Source organism: Pseudophryne corroboree, chromosome 6 (assembly GCF_028390025.1).
Source record: "Pseudophryne corroboree isolate aPseCor3 chromosome 6, aPseCor3.hap2, whole genome shotgun sequence".
Taxonomy (NCBI): Eukaryota; Metazoa; Chordata; class Amphibia; order Anura; family Myobatrachidae; genus Pseudophryne; species Pseudophryne corroboree.
In genome coordinates this window covers 191,216,813-191,236,895 of record NC_086449.1, presented here as the reverse complement: position 1 = coordinate 191,236,895, position 20,083 = coordinate 191,216,813, and the positions used below count along the sequence as shown (strand labels likewise).

At 45.8% G+C, this 20,083-nt stretch overlaps 1 protein-coding gene across 5 annotated transcripts in view; it reads left to right on the top strand.

Moving 5' to 3' along the window:
- GLCE (glucuronic acid epimerase) overlaps window positions 1-20,083 on the top strand; it is a 204,766-nt gene that overhangs the window by 103,572 nt on the left and 81,111 nt on the right. Inside the window, exon 1 of one of the 5 annotated variants that reach the window (XM_063925527.1) lies at window positions 1,171-1,259. The exons of the other annotated variants lie outside the window; for them this stretch is intronic. The gene's annotated coding sequence lies outside the window, so the exon portion shown is untranslated. Of the gene's footprint in view, window positions 1-1,170; window positions 1,260-20,083 lie in introns of those variants that run through there. 5 annotated transcript variants of the gene reach the window in all.

Below are 20,083 nucleotides of genomic sequence, written 5' to 3'. Positions count from 1 at the left end.
TAAAAGACAACACATTTAAAATACATATAAATCATCGCTTATGGAGAGGTCCCAGCAACATCTAATCCGAATAATGTAACTACCTCGATAATAACATGTTAAGTGCTTCTGTTATTAATCGAACAGAGTATTAGTAATGAATAATTAGCAATTTAGCAAATAACAAATACAGGTAGCCGACCCCACAACAAAGAAAATTAAATGTATATTATGTGGCCCTAAAGAAAACACTGGAGACCCAAATTCTCATTAAGGCCACCAGGGGATAATGTACCCAACCTAAAGATCCAACGGGACTCCTTCTGTAAAAGTAATCTATCCCTATTGCCACCCCTCAATGAAATGGGGGTATGGTCAATAAGGATAGCCCGAATACTAGCCACCCCATGCTTGGCTGTCAAACAATGACGAGCAAAGGGCTGATCACTCGTGCCCTTCTCAAACGCTTTTTTGATGGCACTCCTATGAAGTGCCATCCTTTCCCTAAATTGTCGTATGGTCAGAAGATCCCTATTAGACATCGCCTGACGTGCACCACTACCCATGTAGTTTATTTACTTACATGTCCCTGTGGTCTAGCCTATATAGGCAAAACCATACGACAATTTAGGGAAAGGATGGCACTTCATAGGAGTGCCATCAAAAAAGCGTTTGAGAAGGGCACGAGTGATCAGCCCTTTGCTCGTCATTGTTTGACAGCCAAGCATGGGGTGGCTAGCATTCGGGCTATCCTTATTGACCATACCCCCATTTCATTGAGGGGTGGCAATAGGGATAGATTACTTTTACAGAAGGAGTCCCGTTGGATCTTTAGGTTGGGTACATTATCCCCTGGTGGCCTTAATGAGAATTTGGGTCTCCAGTGTTTTCTTTAGGGCCACATAATATACATTTAATTTTCTTTGTTGTGGGGTCGGCTACCTGTATTTGTTATTTGTTATTTGCTAAATTGCTAATTATTCATTACTAATACTCTGTTCGATTAATAACAGAAGCACTTAACATGTTATTATCGAGGTAGTTACATTATTCGGATTAGATGTTGCTGGGACCTCTCCATAAGCGATGATTTATATGTATTTTAAATGTGTTGTCTTTTAATGTATTATGTTTTTTGTACAGGCCCTTTGGATGCCTGCAATTGTTTAATGTTGGTTTCTATGACGATCTCCCTGTCCCGCGGCGCACCGTGACGTCATCACTCAAGCGACACGGAAGCGTGCAGCATGTGTGGATGGGCGGCAGCGCCGTGAGGACAGGTGAGTACAATCTTTGCACTAATGTCGTTTTGTCTGTGGTGTATTTAAGTGTCATATGTATATGTTTTTATTGTTGTCTGAGCCCTGAGGACGGGGTGATTTTCCCCGAAACATGTAGGTGATTAAAGGAAATTTTATCTTTATAACGATTAAGCCTGCTTGAGTGCCGCCGTTTTCCACTACCTATGTTTGTCACATTGCTGACTTGGAGGGCACCGCAGCAAAGGAACTCGTGTTTACCTCTGGGAGTGCCGGTATGACTTTTTGAATATATATATATATATATATGAGTCACATGCCAAACACTCGAGATGAGAGTTGAGACAGAACCAGCACTCTGCGTTTGATTTTTCAAGATAGATTTTTACTCCAAGCAGTGTTTCCAAACATAGGTAATCACATCGACATCAGTATAAGAAGCAAAGGCATATACTCATCACTGGTAACATCCCAAACAGCCGTTTTCGGTGAACAACCTTCCTCAGGGGAATAACCATGCATATGATCTAGCTGCCATGTGAAAAAAGTGCTTGTGTGCCGTGCAACTATTGCATCAGTTGTGAGCTACTTATGTATGCTCACAATACCGTACTCACCACCAACACCTGGAGTCCAATGCCGCCATCAGGGACCCATCACCTCATTACACACACACACCCGGGGGCACAGGCCGTGGAACGCACGCCAGTTACCGCGTAACCGGAAGTTCCAGTACGTGGAACGCAGGGTGCGTTTCACACGGCGGAAGTATCCCCAGTCCGTGCAGAGCAAGTCGGCAATAGGTCCCCAGGCAACATACAGCGTCCACCACGTTCCTGGTGGCGATGACAGGAATACAGCAATAATAAATCCACCATGTGGTGCAGAGTTAGCTAAAAGAGTAACATAATTATGAGCATTAATAATAACATAGACATATCGGCGCTAAGCGTTACTATGGTAACAAAGTTAAATGTTATGAAGTGTATTGAAAAATGCTCATAATGATGTAAAGGTATATAATAAAAAGAAAACAATACTGCAAAAATGAAGAGTAATACACTAAACATAGGGGATGCTTTTTAGAAACTGTAAACATAGAAACACAGAGATGCACAAAACGTTAAGAAGAAATAGGACACACTAATCACTGTGTCCACCATCAAATCGAGGGATCCATCAGACCACTGCACCATAACTAAACTATCAATGGAAGAAGTAAAAAGTCAAACGGGCATCATAAGATCCATCAGATCTCTGCATCCTACAGGAAGGGTATCATAGAGAATTCTTCGTTAAGCCCATGGGGCGTCATAGAGTCCATCTGATAGATCCAACGACATTCTTGCTGAAGTAGCAGTCTATGCCTATCCCCTCCTCTCCTCAAGGGGGGTACATGATCAATCGGCATATAGGTGAAGTCACTCATTTTGTGCCCAGCAGTGACAAAGTGCTTAGCAACAGGGGGTGTGCTGCCATCAATCTTCTGATAAGCTTTTTTAATCGAGGATCTATGCATGGCTATTCGCTCTTTAAGCATCCGAATGGTTTTACCAATGTAAAGCTTCTTGCATGGACAAGTAATCATGTAGGTCACGTATTTGGTTTCGCAGGTCATTCTATATTTCAGGGTGTATTTGGTACCCTTATATGGATGATAGCAGAACTTGCCAGTTAGCATAAAACTACAGTTGACGCATCCGTGGCATCGGTATGCGCCTGGTTGAGGCTGTAGCCACTGTGATCCTCTGCCCACTCGTGGACTGATGTCCGAGAAGGTTATGCGTTCCTTCATGTTACGACTCCGTCTGTAGCAGAAAAGTGGCAGTTGTGCACAATGTTGTCCCATCACGGGATCTGTTTGCAGTATATGCCAGTGTCTACGAATAGATTGTCGGGCATCATTAGATGAAATTGAATATGTACTGGCAAATACCAGTCGCTCAGAATCAGTTTTTGCCCGAGGTTGCAGTAGATCCTCACGTGAAAGTTGCATACACTTGTCAATAGCCTGGCGTACTTCATTCTTCTGGTAACCCCTGTCTATAAAGTTGTCACCCATCCTGGTGAGTGCCTCACGCAGTGTCCTCCGGTCAGAGGTGACCCTGGCCACACGGACCAGTTGGGAGTAGGGTAAACCTCTCTTTAATGATGTGGGGTGAAAGCTTGATGCAAGTAGGAGAGAGTTCTTATCAGTGGGCTTCCGATATATCTCTGTAGTTATGGAGCCATCCTGCACTCGTACATTCACGTCAAGAAAATTAATCACAGACGTGTCATAGGTGCAGGTAAATCTGATGGATCCCGGGATACTGTTAAGTAAATCAACAAAATCAAGCAACATCCGTTCACCCCCAGTCCACAGCATAAACAGGTCATCAATATAACGAACGTAAAAGCTGATGTACCTGGAAAAAATAGTCACCCATAATGTATCTCTGTTCATACTGATACATGAACAGGTTGGCATACGATGGGGCCATATTAGACCCCATCGCTGTGCCCTTCAATTGTAGATAAAACGAGTTGTTGAACAAAAAATAATTCTTGTGGAGTACAACATCCATCAACAACAGGATGAATTCCAGCGGGGGACCCTTATACTGTGGACTGCGGGAGACAGACTCTTTAACAGCAGACAGACCCTCGGTGTGCCCAATGTTGGTGTACAAACTGGCGACGTCAAGCGTCACCAGTATACAACCACTTGGAAGCAACCCAACGGCGTTCAACCTAGAGAGAAAATCAGTGGTATCCCTAATATAGTATGGGGTGGCCTGTACCACTGGTTGAAGATGGAAATCAATAAATTGGGAGATTGGTTGACCTAAAGACCCACGGGAGGAGATAATAGGTCTTCCCGGGGGTTTGGAGAGAGATTTATGCACTTTTGGCAGAATGTATATTAAGGGAATTTTAGGGAAATCCTGTCGCAAAAACTCAGTGGTAGGTTCATCAATCCAACCATTGATAAGGCCTAAAGAGATAATGGAATCAATTTCTCTCTTATACCTTTCTGTCGGATCGCTGGGAAGAGATTTATAGCACTGTGTGTCAGACAGTTGCCGTATGATCTCATCAATATAATCCTGACGATTCATTATTACGATTGCCCCGCCCTTATCCGCGGGGCGTATGATGATCTCAGGATTATCACGTAAAGCTTTAACGGCCCCGGCTTCCTGTCTAGACAAATTAGAATAGTGCATGCGTCCCTTACGTATTGAGGCCAGAGTCTCATCTCGGACTAATCTCATGAAGGTCTCAATGGAGGCATTACTGGGTGGAGGATCAAAGGTACTCTTACCCCTGAAAATCGATTGTTGTCCAGTTCGTTCACCCTTAGAAGAAAATAAATTTTTTAATCGTAACTGTCGTTGGAATTTGTATAGTTCAATTTCACAGTCGAATTTATTCTGTCGGTGCGTCTGTACAAAAGACAATCCTTTAGACAGAACCGCCATTTCTAATTCAGAGGGTGAATAAACGGACAAATTAATCACTGTTGCTTCCTGCCTCCCTTCTGATTTTTGTTTGTGGTTTTTGTGTCTCCTCCCCCCTCGCCTGCAGGGTTTTTTGAGTTCTTGTTGCCCCTTGCTAGACTCCTTGTGTTTGCTCTTTTGTCTAAAAAAGCCGCTGAGTTTTTACCATAAGAGGAGTGATCCGAGTCGCTCTGTGAAGTATGCGACTCAATATCAGTAAATTGCGGATCATTCCTTCGCCTATATCCTGGTCCAGTCCTCCATGGTCGTCGACCAGATGAGGAGTGTACCCACGGATAAACCCTGGATTCTTTGTGGGTACACTCCTGAGTAAAAACTCAGCGGCTTTTTTAGACAAAAGAGCAAACACAAGGAGTCTAGCAAGGGGCAACAAGAACTCAAAAAACCCTGCAAGGGTACCTCAGGTTTGTGGTCACTATCAGTTTCAGACGCTGCCATTTGGTTTGTCCACGGCACCCCGGGTCTTTACCAAAGTAATGGCCGAAATGATGATACTCCTTCGAAGGAAGGGAGTTTTAATTATCCCTTAATTGGACGATCTCCGGATAAGGGCAAGATCCAGGGAACGGTTGGTAGTCGGGGTAGCACTATCTCAAGTAGTGTTGCGGCAGCACGGTTGGATTCTTAATATTCCAAAATCGCAGCTGATCCCGACGACACGTCTTCTATTCCTAAGGATGATCCTGGACACAGTCCAGAAAAAGGTTTCTCCAGGAGGAGAAAGCCAGGGAGTTATCCGAACTAGTCAGAAACCTCCTAAAACCAGGCCAAGTGTCAGTGCAGCAGTGCACAAGGGTCCTAGGAAAAATGGTGGCTTCCTACGAAGCAATTCCATTCGGCAGATTCCACGCAAGAACTTTCCAGTGGGACCTGCTGGAAAAGTGGTCCGGATCGCATCTTCAGATGCATCAGCGGATAACCCTGTCACCAAAGACAAGGGTGTCTCTCCTGTGGTGGTTGCAGAGTGCTCATCTTCTAGAGGGCGCAGATTCGGCATTCAGGACTGGGTCCTGGTGACCACGGATGCCAGCCTGCGAGGCTGTGGAGCAGTCACACAGGGAAGAAATTTCCAGGGCTTGTGGTCAAGCCTGGAGACATCACTTCACATAAATATCTTGGAGCTAAGGGCCATTTACAATGCCCTAAGCCAAGCAAGACCTCTGCTTCAAGGTCAGCCGGTGCTGATCCAGTCGGACAACATCACGGCAGTCGCCCACGAAGAGAAGCTGCAAGGATTTTTCGCTGGGCGGAAAATCATGTGATAGCATTGTCAGCAGTGTTCATTCTGGGAGTGGACAACTGGGAAACAGACTTCCTCAGCAGAAGTTTTCCACATGATTGTAAACCGTTGGGAAAAACCAAAGGTGGACATGATGGCGTCCCGCCTAAACAAAAAATTGGACAGGTATTGCGCCAGGTCAAGGGACCCTCAGGCAATAGCTGTGGACGCTCTGGTAACACCGTGGGTGTACCAGTCAGTGTATGGGTTCCCTCCTCTTCCTCTCTTACCAAAAGTATTGAGAATTATAAGACGGAGGGGAGTAAGAACTATACTCGTGGCTCCGGATTGGCCAAGAAGGACTTGGTACCCGGAACTTCAAGAGATGCTCACGGAGGACCCGTGGCCTCTACCTCTAAGAAGGGACCTGCTCCATCAAGGACCCTATCTATTCCAAGACTTACCGCGGCTGCGTTTGACGGCAGGGCGGTTGAACGCCGGATCCTGAAGGAAAAAGGCATTCCGGATGAAGTCATCCCTACCCTGATCAAAGCCAGGAAGGATGTAACCGCAAAGCATTATCACCGCATTAGGCGAAAATATGTTGCGTGGTGCGAGGCCAGTAAGGCCCCGATGGAGGAATTTCAACTAGGTCGATTCCTGCATTTCCTGCAAACAGGAGTGTCTATGGGCCTAAAATTGGGGTCCATTAAGGTTCAAATTTCGGCCCTGTCAATTTTCTTCCGGAAAGAACTAGCTTCAGTTCCTGAAGTTCAGACGTTTGTAAAAGGGGTACTGCATATACAGCCTCCTTTTGTGCCTCCAGTGGCACCTTGGGATCTCAATGTAGTTTTGGGGTTCCTAAAGTCACAATGGTTTGAACCACTTGAATCTGTGGAGTTAAAATATCTCACATGGAAAGTGGTCATGCTGTTGGCCCTGGCCTAGGCCAGGCGCGTGTCAGAATTGGCGGCTTTATCCTGTAAAAGCCCTTATCTGATCTTCCATTCAGACAGGGCGGAAGTGAGGACTCGTCCTCATTTTCTCCCTAAGGTGGTTTCAGCGTTTCATCTGGACCAACCTATTGTGGTACCTGGGGCTACTAGTGACTTGGAGGACTCCAAGTTGTTGGACATAGTCAGGGCCCTGAAAATATATGTTTCCACGACGGCTGGAGTCAGAAAATCTGACTCGCTGTTTATCCTGTATGCACCCAACAAGCTGGGTGCTCCTGCTTCTAAGCAGACTATTGCTCGTTGGATTTGTAATACAATTCAGCTTGCACATTCTGTAGCAGGCCTGCCACAGCCAAAATCTGTAAAAGCCCATTCCACAAGGAAGGTGGGCTCATCTTGGGCTGAAGATGGGCTGAAGTTTAGAAATATACGAAGTTTGGAAATTACAAAGTTAGGAAATTTTAAAAAGAACAGTTAAACCAACAGTTAGTCTACATATATCTCACTGAATATGGACTGATCAGCTTTCTATATATCTTTTCATCTCACAGGTATGTGGATTTCTGCTTGTTGATCCCTACACCTATGCAATAACCCACAGACCTCTCCATGCTATATTTTCAAATGTATGTGGATTTCTGCTTGTTGATCCCTACACCTATGCAATAACCCACAGACATCTCCATGCTATATTTTCAAATGTATGTGGATTTCTGCTTGTTGATCCCTACACCTATGCAATAACCCACAGACATCTCCATGCTATATTTTCAAATGTATGTGGATTTCTGCTTGTTGATCCCTACACCTATGCAATAACCCACAGACATCTCCATGCTATATTTTCAAATGTATGTGGATTTCTGCTTGTTGATCCCTACACCTATGCAATAACCCACAGACATCTCCATGCTATATTTTCAAATGTATGTGGATTTCTGCTTGTTGATCCCTACACCTATGCAATAACCCACAGACATCTCCATGCTATATTTTCAAATGTATGTGGATTTCTGCTTGTTGATCCCTACACCTATGCAATAACCCACAGACATCTCCATGCTATATTTTCAAATGTATGTGGATTTCTGCTTGTTGATCCCTGCAAACTATACCTCTTGATCTCTATTCACACCAATGTATATTTTAGCAGTGTATGTAATTGTATTTGTAGAATATTAGTACTTGCTTATAGCTGACATTATCTTTTGTATAGATGTTGGTCAGTGGAGTGGAGTTTATTAGCATACATGGCCTGGTGTTTACTTAACACAGGGTAATATAATTCCTTTGATTAGATGTCCAATTAGCTTCAGCTGAAGCCTTTGTAAATTTGAACTAGTATATGTTAGCATTCAGTTATGGGGCAGTTGTCTACGGGGCAGTTGTCAGAAGTTTAGAAATATACGAAGTTTGGAAATTACAAAGTTAGGAAATTTTAAAAAGAACAGTTAAACCAACAGTTGAACAAACATTGGAAAACATTGGAAAGCAGGTAAATCTACCATTTAATTAACAATTTCTATAAGCATTTTTCTATCTATACTTTACTCTTTATAAACACCATGCTCCACAAACTGTTTTTACTCATAGCACTTCATGGTATCCTCTATAAAATGACATCGTCCTTCACTATTCCTGTTATTTATCGCTCTGTACACATTGCAGCCTCATTAATCCACTCCCCTCTTATTAACACTCATGAGCTTTTAACCTATCTATGTGCACTAACTGTCACATCCTCTACCTGTCACCATAAGAAACTATCACACACCTCCCCCAACTATACCTATCTCTCTCTTCTTCTGCTTCTACTAGCTGGTGACATATCCCCAAATCCAGGTCCCATCCACATACCATGCTCACATTCAGCTGATTCACAACGGAATAGAAAATCAACAAACCTTATCAACATCACTTGTCTCCCATCTACATCCAAGTCACTAAAATGTGCTTTATGGAATGCACGCTCTGTTTGCAACAAATTAACAGCTATTCATGACCTTTTCATAGCAAACAAATTCAATATGCTGGCTATAACAGAAACCTGGCTCACACAATCAGACACTGCCTCCCCTGCAGCACTGTCACATGGTGGCCTCCACTTCACACACACCCCCAGGCCTGGTAACATCAAAGGAGGGGGTGTTGGAATATTACTGTCCAAATCTTACACGCACATCGTTTTACCACCTGTTCCCTCACTCACATTTACATCCTTTGAAGTACACTCTATTAGGATTTTCACCCCTTTCTCTCTGCGTGTTGCAGCTATCTATCGCCCACCTGGGCAACCCAAAGAGTTTCTGGAAGATTTTTCTGCATGGCTCCCTCACTTTCTATCCTCTGACATCTCCACCATCATTATGGGTGATTTCAATCTTTCTATTGACAGTCCACAATCTCCCCATGCCTCTAAACTACTCTCTCTAACCTCCTCTCTTGGCCTCTCCCAATGGACTGACTCCCCTACTCATCAGGAGGGCCACTGCCTTGATCTTGTATTCACCAGACTATGCTCTGTTTCTGAACTCACTAACACTCCTTTCCCTCTCTCAGATCACAACCTTATCACATACATGCTCTCCTCCATTACTTCAAACTCCATGTCCCTAAAGTCTACAAGGACACCTCTTACCCGCAGAAATATTAACGCTATTAATTTTCAACAACTATCTACCTCTCTGCAACCACTACTTTCACCAATTTCTACATTCACCTCTCCAGAGACTGCAGCGTCACACCTTAACCAAACTCTAGTAACAGCACTTGATGAAGTGGCTCCAGCTACCCATCACACTCCACGTAGACTTAGATGTCAACCGTGGCACTCTAAATACACTAGACACTTACAAAAACTCTCACGAAAAGTTGAACGCCAGTGGCGTAAATCTCGTAGTTCAAGTGACTTTGTCACATATAAGACCACCTACCACTCTTATCGTACTGCTCTGGACACTGCCAAACAAACATATTTTCAATCTCTCATCTCTGCTCAAGCCTCTAACCCCAAGCGACTTTTTAATACATTTAAATCACTTCTTGTCCCTCCCTCACCTAACCCACCAGCCACTGTCAGTGCGCAAGATCTTGCTTCCTATTTCAAGGACAAGATTGACAAGATCCGAAATGTAATGGTATGCTCTTCCACAGCAAGTGACCTGCTCAATTCCCTACCTGAACCCTCTAACACCTTCTCTTCCTTTGATCCTACAAATGAAGATGAAGTATCTGCACTCTTTTCATCTGCCTACTCTAATACCTCTCCCCTTGACTCTATACCCTCACAAATTAGTAAAGCTCTGTCTACTGTGCTCATCCCAACCTTAACAAAAATCTGTAATCTCTCCCTGTCTACTGGTATCTTTCCTTCTCTATACAAGCATGCAGTGATTACTCCCATTCTGAAAAAACAAAACTGACCCGAACACTCTCTCTAACTACCGTCCCATCTCTCAGCTCCCATGCCCCTCCAAGCTACTGGAGAGACTTGCCTACACTCGCCTCACACACTTTCTTAACTCACACAGCCTACTGGACCCACTTCAGTCAGGATTTCGTGCCCAACACTCCACAGAGACAGCACTGACTAAGGTAGTGAATGATTTGGTCACTGCTAAATCTAAAGGACATTTCTCTCTACTTATTCTCCTTGATCTCTCTGCTGCTTTTGACACTGTTGACCACTCTCTTCTCATACAAACACTACAATCCCTAGGTATTCAGGACACAGCCCTTTCTTGGTTCTCATCCTACCTATCTAATCGCTCCTTCAGTGTTCGTTTCTCTGATTCCACCTCTCCTTCGCTACCTCTCTCAGTTGGAGTACCGCAAGGCTCAGTCCTAGGTCCTCTGCTTTTCTCTATCTATACCACATCTCTTGGCAAACTAATCAACTCTTTCGGATTTCAGTACCATCTGTATGCAGATGATACTCAAATCTACCTATCCTCCCCTGATTTGTCACCATCTGTATTGGGCCGTGTCACTGAATGCCTTTCTGCCATTTCATCTTGGATGACATCTCGCCACCTCAAACTTAATATTTCCAAAACAGAATTAATTATATTTCCACCTGCCAATAGTAGTTTCCAACCTGATATATCTATCACTGTTGAGAACTCTGCAATCACCCCTACCCCACAAGCTCGCTGCCTAGGTGTCATTCTTGACTCTGAACTGTCCTTTGTTACCCACATTCAATCTGTCTCAAGATCATGTTACATACATCTAAGAAACATATCCAAAATACGCCCTTATCTTACACAAGACACAGCAAAAACTCTAATCCATGCTCTCATTATCTCCCGCATTGATTATTGTAATAGTCTCCTGACCGGTCTTCCCAAACATAAGCTCTCACCACTACAATCCATTTTGAATGCAGCTGCGAGGCTAATCTTCCTTGCCAGGCGTTCATCGTCTGCAGATCCGCTCTGTCAGTCCCTCCATTGGTTACCGGTATTCTACCGTATTAAATATAAAATACTTTTACTCACATACAAGGCTATTAACCAAACTGCACCAACATACATCTCTTCACTCATCTCAAAATATCTCCCTACCCGACCTCTCCGCTCTGCACAAGACCTACGCCTCTCATCCACACGCATTACTTGTTCACACTCAAAATTACAGGACTTTATCCGGGCTTCACCCACTCTGTGGAATGCCCTCCCACGCACAGTAAGACTCGCCTCTAGTCTCCAAACCTTTAAATGTTCCCTGAAAACACACCTCTTCAGACAAGCCTATCAAATTCCAGACCCACCCACATAACCTTCAGTGCTTCCCTATCTAATTACATCCTCTGTAGAGTATTCATAACATCACTTATCATGTCTTTCTTTAGTCTCACACCCTCCTGACACTTGGATAACTTTGTGGGGTATCATCATACAACCCATTAAGAACCTAGCAATCTGGTGGACCATTATGCAATAGGTAACATCAATCCTTGTGTATCTATGCCTATTTCCCTATAGATTGTAAGCTTGCGAGCAGGGCCTTCCTACCTCTCTGTCTGTTTTTACCCAGTTTTGTTCTATTACTGTTGTTCCAATTGTAAAGCGCAAAGGAATATGCTGCGCTATATAAGAAACTGTTAATTAATAAATAATCTTGGGCGGCTGCCCGAGGGGTCTCGGCTTTACAACTTTGCCGAGCAGCTATTTGGTCAGGGGCAAATACGTTTGCTAAATTCTACAAATTTGATACCCTGGCTGAGGAGGACCTGGAGTTCTCTCATTCGGTGCTGCAGAGTCATCCGCACTCTCCCGCCCGTTTGGGAGCTTTGGTATAATCCCCATGGTCCTTACGGAGTTCCCAGCATCCACTAGGACGTCAGAGAAAATAAGAATTTACTTACCGATAATTCTATTTCTCGTAGTCCGTAGTGGATGCTGGGCACCCATCCCAAGTGCGGATTGTCTGCAATACTTGTACATAGTTATTGTTAACTAAATCAGGTTATTGTTGTTGTGAGCCATCTATCCAGAGGCTCCTCTGTTATCATGCTGTTAACTGGGTTCAGATCACAGGTTGTACTGTGTGATTGGTGTGGCTGGTATGAGTCTTACCCGGGATTCATAAATCCTTCCTTATTGTGTACGCTCGTCCGGGCACAGTATCCTAACTGAGGCTTGGAGGAGGGTCATAGGGGGAGGAGCCAGTGCACACCAGGTAGTCCTAAAGCTTTACTTTTGTGCCCAGTCTCCTGCGGAGCCGCTATTCCCCATGGTCCTTACGGAGTTCCCAGCATCCACTACGGACTACGAGAAATAGAATTATCGGTAAGTAAATTCTTATTTTTAATGTGAAAAATAAATCCTCAGCTACTTTCCCTGCATCTAAGGAATTAAATTCCCTGTTTGAAGCAACTTGGGTAAATCTTGACAAGAAGTTTCAGGTCCCAAAACGGTTACTCACATCCTTCCCGTTTCCTCAGCATGATAGGAAAAAATGGGAAAACCCACCGATTAGTTGATGCATTGGTTTCTAGGCTTTCACATAAGATAGTTTTACCTGTTCCTGGGGCTGCTTCCTTGAAGGATGTTGCAGACCGTAAGATTGAGACCACTCTCAAATCTCTGTACACAGCTGCGGGGAGTGGCTCAGAGACCCACTATAGCTTGTTCATGGATCTCTAGGGCCATTGCAAAATGGTCGGGTAATCTAATTGACGGGTTAGATTCCTTATCCAAGGGGGAGATAATTTAGCTCCTACAGCATATACAGGATTCTGCTAACTTTATGGTGGAGACCATAAAGTAAATTGGTTTACTCAATGCATGCACCACTGCCATGGCAGTGTCAGCACGCAGGGGCTTGTGGCTACACCAGTGGACTGCGTACGCGGATTCCAGGAAAGGCGTGGGAAGCCTACCTTTCACAGGTGATGCCATTTTTGGAGATCAACTGGATACGTGGGATATCCAAGGCTACGGCGGGTAAGTCTACATAACTTCCTTCCACAGCTACCCTAGCTAGAAAATCCTATACTGGTCCAACTCTGCAGTCCTTTCGGACAGCGAAGTTTAAAAACAAACCCAAAAGTTCTTCTATGGCCTTCAAAGGCAATAGAGGTAAACCCAGAAAACTAGCAATTGCAGATTCACAAGATCAGAACCCCGGTTCAGTTTCCTCTAAAACAGGCATGACCAAACTGCGGCCCCCCAGATGTTGTGAAACAACATATCCCAGTGTGCCCTGACACAGTTTTGCTTTCAGAGAATGCTAAAGCTGTGTCAGGGCATGCTGGGATGTGTAGTTTCACAACAGCTGGAGGGCTGCAGTTTGGACATGCCTGCTCTAAGCCTTCAGCATGATGGTGGACCGCACTGCCTGGAAGACAGGCAGGTGGGAGCCCGTTTAAGATTCTTCAGTCATATATGGGAAACGTCATGCCAGGATCCCTGGGTCATAGATCTTATAGCCCAGGGCTACAGACTGGAGTTTCAGGAACTCCCACCTCACAGATTCTTCAAATCAGGCTTACTAGCTACTCAAGAAGCAAGTATGACTTTATAGGAAGCAATTCAGAAACTGGTACAGACTCTGGTCATTGTTCCAGTTCCGCTTCAGCTGCAAAACCAGGGTTATTGTTCCAACCTGTTTGTAGTACCGAAACTGGACGGTTCGGTAAGGCCCATTTTAATTCTCAAGTCGTTGAACCCGTACTTACAGGTGTTCAAGATGGGGTCTCTGAGAGCGGCGATCTCAGGTCTGGAGGAGGGGGAATTCTTGGTGTCTCTGGATATCAAAGATGCGTACCTTCATATTCCGATTTGGCCGCCTCATCAGGCTTAGCTCAGGTTTGCCTTTCAGGACTGTCACTGCCAGTTCCAGGCTAATGGCAGAGATGATGTTTCTCCTCCGCAAACAGGGAGTGAACATAGTTCCGTACCTGGACGATCTGCTGATAAAAGCACCATCCAGGGAGAGGTTGTTAGACAACATTGCCCTCTCAACCCGACTACACGATCACGGGTGGATTCTGAACCTACCAAATTCTCATCTGGAACCAACACAGGGGCTTCTGTTCCTGGGGATGATACTGGATACGCAGGCATAGAAGGTATTCCTTCTGTTGGAAAAGGCATTGGTGATCCAGTTGATGGTGCGGGATGTTCTGAAACCAACCCAGATATCGGTGCATCGATGCATCCGCATTCTGGGGAAGATGGTAGCCGCCTACGAGGCGCTACAGTACGGAAAGTTCCATGCAAGTCCCTTCCAACTGTATCTGTGGTCCGGATCGCATCTACACATGCATCAGTGAGTCAGTCTGTCCCCAAAAGCCAGGATTTCTCTTCTGTGCTTGGCTTCAGACTTCTCACCTGACAGAGGGCCGACTGTTCAGGATTCAAAATTGGGTTCTGCTAACCACAGACGCAAGCCTCAGAGGTTGGGGAGCAGTTCCAAGGAAAATGAAAGCCATTCTTCCGATCAACATTCTGGAACTAAGGGCCATATACAACGCCCTTTTACAGGCATTGCATCTTCAAGATCGGGCCATTCAAGTTCAGTCAGACAATGTGATGGCAGTAACGTACATAAACCGACAAGGCGGAACGAAGAACAGAGCAGCAATGTCAGAGGTAACAAGGATTCTCCTCTGGGCAGAAAGACACGCTGTGCCATTGTCCACGATCTTCATTCCGGGAGTAGACAACTGGGAAGCAGAGTTCCTCAGCAGACATTACCTCCACCCAGGAGAGTGGGGCCTTCACCTGGCGGTGTTCGGGTGCGTGACACGTCTGTGGGGAATTCCACAAATTGATATGATGACCTCTCATCTCAACAAGAAGCTCAAGCGGTATTGGGGGTCATTCTGACCCGTTCACTCAGCTGCGATAAAAAGCAGCGAGCGAACGGGTACCCACTGCGCCGTAGCGGGGCTGCGATCGCCTCTGCCTGATTGACAGGCAGAGGCGGGAGGGGGCGGAAAGGCGGCGTTTTGCCGCCGTTTCGTGGACGCGGTCCGGCCAATGCAGGCGTGGCCGGACCGTGCGGGGAGTGGCCTGCAGCGGCTGCGTGAAGTCATACGCAAGCCGCTGCGGACCGGGGAGCGACTAGTAGCTGTGCGATGCCTTTGCACTGCTGCAGGGCGGGGGCGGCACTGACATGCGGGGCGGACTAGCCATGTGCTGGGCGTCCCCCCGCATGTGAGGGAAGATGATTTTAGCACAGCTACGATAAACTCTGACCCCCATTGTTCCAGGTCGAGGGACCCACAAGCGGTGGCGGTGGACGCTCTAGTGACTCCATGGGTCTACCAGATGGTGTATATGTTTCCACCACTCCCATTGATCCCAAAGATCCTCAAAAGAATAAAAAGGTTCAAGCAATTCTCATTGCTCCGGACTGGCCAAGAAGGGCCTGGTATACGGATCTACTGGAGGTGCTCCTAGATGACCCGTGGCCTCTACCTTTTCGCGAGGACCTTCTCCAACAGGGATCGTTCGTCTATCGCGACTTACCACGGCTACGTTTGACAGCATGGAGGTTGAGTGTCAAATTAAAGAGATCCCGGATAGGGTTATTCCAACCCCGATTCAAGCCAGAAAGTGGGTAACGTCTTAACATTACCACCCTATTTGGAAAAAATGTGATAACAGGAAATTTTGTGCGGTGGAATTTCAACTGGTACGTTTTCTCCTTTTTTTTCTGCAGTCAGGTGTGGATGTGGGCCTACGTTTGGGCTCCTTTAAAAGTCCACATTTCGGTCTTATCCATTTTCTTCCAGAAACAATTTGCTTCTCTCCCCGAGGTTCAGACATTTTTGAAGGGGGTTCTACACATCCAACCGCCCTTTGTGCCTCCTATGGCACCTTGGGATCTCAATGCGGTGTTGCAGTTCCTGCAATCGGATTGGTTTGAGCCTTTACAGGACGTAGACGTCAAGTTTCATACGTGTAAGGTCATCACACTGTTGGCATTGGCTTCTGCGAGGCGTGTGTCTGAACTGGGGGCATTGTCTCACAAGAGCCCCTATTTGATTTTTCGTGAAGATAGGGCTTAACTCGAAACTAGTCAGCAATTTCTTCCAAATTGGTGTCTGCGTTTCATATCAACTAACCTATTGTGGTTACTGACACCTCTGCTACTTCAAAGTCCTTGGATGTTGTGAGGACTTTGAAGATCTATGTGAAGCGGACAGTAAGTCACAGAAAATCTGACTCTCTGTTGGTACTAATATGGACCCCAGTATCCTCTGCGACGTAAGAGAAAATAGGATTTTAATTACCTACTGGTAAATACTTTTCTCGTAGTCCGTAGAAAAGTGCTTCGTTTCTTCCTGCAGTGTTACTTGGCTAAGTATTGTTGCTTCATCGGTTGCTGTACCTGGTTTTAAGTTTGGTTGGCTTGGCCTTCCTCTAGTTTGTGTGTGCTGGTTCGGAATTTCACCACTATCCTTTTATATCCTTCCTTCTCTCAAAGTATGTCCGTCTCCTCTGGCACAGTTTCCTTGACGGAGTCTGGTAGGAGGGGCATAGAGGTAGGAGCCAGCCCACACTATTAAACTCTTAAAGTGACCGTGCCTCCCAAAGGACCCGTCTAAACCCCATGGTACTAATATGGACCCCAGTATCCTCTACGAGAAAAGGATTTACCGGTAGGTCATTTAAAATCCGGTTTTTCTCAAGATCTAGCAGGCAGCTTATCTTGACTCATGAAGTTGCAGTATACATGTCAATCCAGTAGATGGCACACCAAGGGGTCAGTGTACTAAGATGGGAGTCCTATTTAAGATGGGATGTTGCCCATAGAAATTAATCACATTCCAGGTATTATCTTCTAGAAGGTGCTATATAAATGAGAAGTAGAATCTGGTTGCAACATCCCATCTTAAATAGAACTTCCATCTTAGTAAATTTACCCCCAAGCATCTTTTTGTGTTAATCCCTGAAGGAAAAACAAATATTGTTCAGACATTTTATGATCAATGTGTACAATATAAAATATACATCACAATATTAGATACCACTACTGTCTCTGTAAAATTGGCTCCTCTGAGCATAAACAGACATCCATGTGAGCAATGCCGCAGGCAAACGCTACCGTTGGTAATAAATTATGCACATTTTCCCTTTGTTACATATATGGTTCAATAAACTTCAGGATTCTTTCTTCATAGAGACTGGTATGCAGACTTGAGACAATACATCTAGAAAGAAAGTTACCACCTTTTCTCTGACGTCCTAGTGGATGCTGGGGACTCCGTCAGGACCATGGGGGGGATAGCGGCTCCGCAGGAGACGGGGCACAAAAGTAAAAGCTTTAGGATCAGGTGGTGTGCACTGGCTCCTCCCCCTATGACCCTCCTCCAAGCCTCAGTTAGATTTTTGTGCCCGGCCGAGAAGGGTGCAATCTAGGTGGCTCTCCTAAAGAGCTGCTTAGAGTAAAAGTTTTGTTAGGTTTTTTATTTTCAGTGAGTCCTGCTGGCAACAGGCTCACTGCATCGAGGGACTTAGGGGAGAGAAGTGAACTCACCTGCGTGCAGGATGGATTGGCTTCTTAGGCTACTGGACACCATTAGCTCCAGAGGGAGTCGGAACACAGGTCTCACCCTGGGGTTCGTCCCGGAGCCGCGCCGCCGACCCCCTTGCAGATGCCGAAAAGTGAAGAGGTCCAGAAACCGGCGGCAGAAGACTTTTCAGTCTTCATAAGGTAGCGCACAGCACTGCAGCTGTGCGCCATTGTTGTCAGCACACTTCATAGCAGCGGTCACTGAGGGTGCAGGGCGCTGGGGGGGGCGCCCTGGGCAGCAATGATAGTACCTTATTCTGGCTAAAAATACATCACATATAGCCCCTGGGGGCTATATGGATGTATTTAACCCCTGCCAGGTCTCAGAAAAACGGGAGAAGAAGCCCGCCGAAAAGGGGGCGGGGCCTATTCTCCTCAGCACACAGCGCCATTTTCCCTCACAGAAATGCTGGTGGGAAGGCTCCCAGGCTCTCCCCTGCACTGCACTACAGAAACAGGGTTAAAACAGAGAGGGGGGGCACTTATTTGGCGATATGACTATATATATTAAAATGCTATAAGGGAAAAACACTTATATAAAGGTTGTCCCTGTATAATTATAGCGTTTTTGGTGTGTGCTGGCAAACTCTCCCTCTGTCTCCCCAAAGGGCTAGTGGGGTCCTGTCCTCTATCAGAGCATTCCCTGTGTGTGTGCTGTGTGTCGGTACGTGTGTGTCGACATGTATGAGGACGATGTTGGTGAGGAGGTGGAGCAATTGCCTGTAATGGTGATGTCACTCTCTAGGGAGTCGACACCGGAATGGATGGCTTATTTAAGGAATTACGTGATAATGTCAACACGCTGCAAGGTCGGTTGACGACATGAGACGGCCGGCAAACCAATTAGTACCTGTCCAGGCGTCTCAAACACCGTCAGGGGCGTTAAAACGTCCTTTTACCTCAGTCGGTCGACACAGACACGGACACTGACTCCAGTGTCGACGGTGAAGAAACAAACGTATTTTCCTTTAGGGCCACACGTTACTTGTTAAGGGCAATGAAGGAGGTGTTACATATTTCTGATACTACAAGTACCACAAAAAAGGGTATTATGTGGAGTGTGAAAAAACTACCTGTAGTTTTTCCTGAATCGGATAAATTAAATGAAGTGTGTGATGATGCGTGGGTTTCCCCCGATAGAAAATTATTGGCGGTATACCCTTTCCCGCCAGAAGTTAGGGCGCGTTGGGAAACACCCCTTAGGGTGGATAAGGCGCTCACACGCTTATCAAAACAAGTGGCGGTACCGTCTCCAGATAGGGCCGCCCTCAAGGAGCCAGCTGATAGGAGGCTGGAAAATATCCTAAAAAGTATATACACACATACTGGTGTTATACTGCGACCAGCGATCGCCTCAGCCTGGATGTGCAGCGCTGGGGTGGCTTGGTCGGATTCCCTGACTGAAAATATTAATACCCTTGACAGGGACAGTATTTTATTGACTATAGAGCATTTAAAGGATGCATTTCTATATATGCGAGATGCACAGAGGGATATTTGCACTCTGGCATCAAGAGTAAGTGCGATGTCCATATCTGCCAGAAGTTGTTTATGGACACGACAGTGGTCAGGTGATGCAGATTCCAAACGGCACATGGAAGTATTGCCGTATAAAGGAGAAAAAGACAACGTCTTTTCAGCCTCAGTCCTTTCGTCCCCATAAGGGCAAGCGGGCAAAAGGCCAGTCATATCTGCCATGGGATAGAGGAAAGGGAAGAAGACTGCAGCAGGCAGCCCATTCCCAGAAACAGAAGCCCTCCACCGCTTCTGCCAAGTCCTCAGCATGACGCTGGGGCCGTACAAGCGGACTCAGGTGCGGTGGGGGGGGGTCGTCTCAAGAGTTTCAGCACGCAGTGGGCTCACTCGCAAGTGGACCCCTGGATCCTACAAGTAGTATCCCAGGGGTACAGATTGGAAATTCGAGACGTCTCCCCCTCGCAGGTTCCTGAAGTCTGCTTTACCAACGTCTCCCTCCGACAGGGAGGCAGTAGTGGAAACAATTCACAAGCTGTATTCCCAGCAGGTGATAATCAAAGTACCCCTCCTACAACAAGGAAAGGGGTATTATTCCACACTATATTGTGGTACTGAAGCCAGACGGTTCGGTGAGACCTATTCTAAATCTGAAATAGTTGA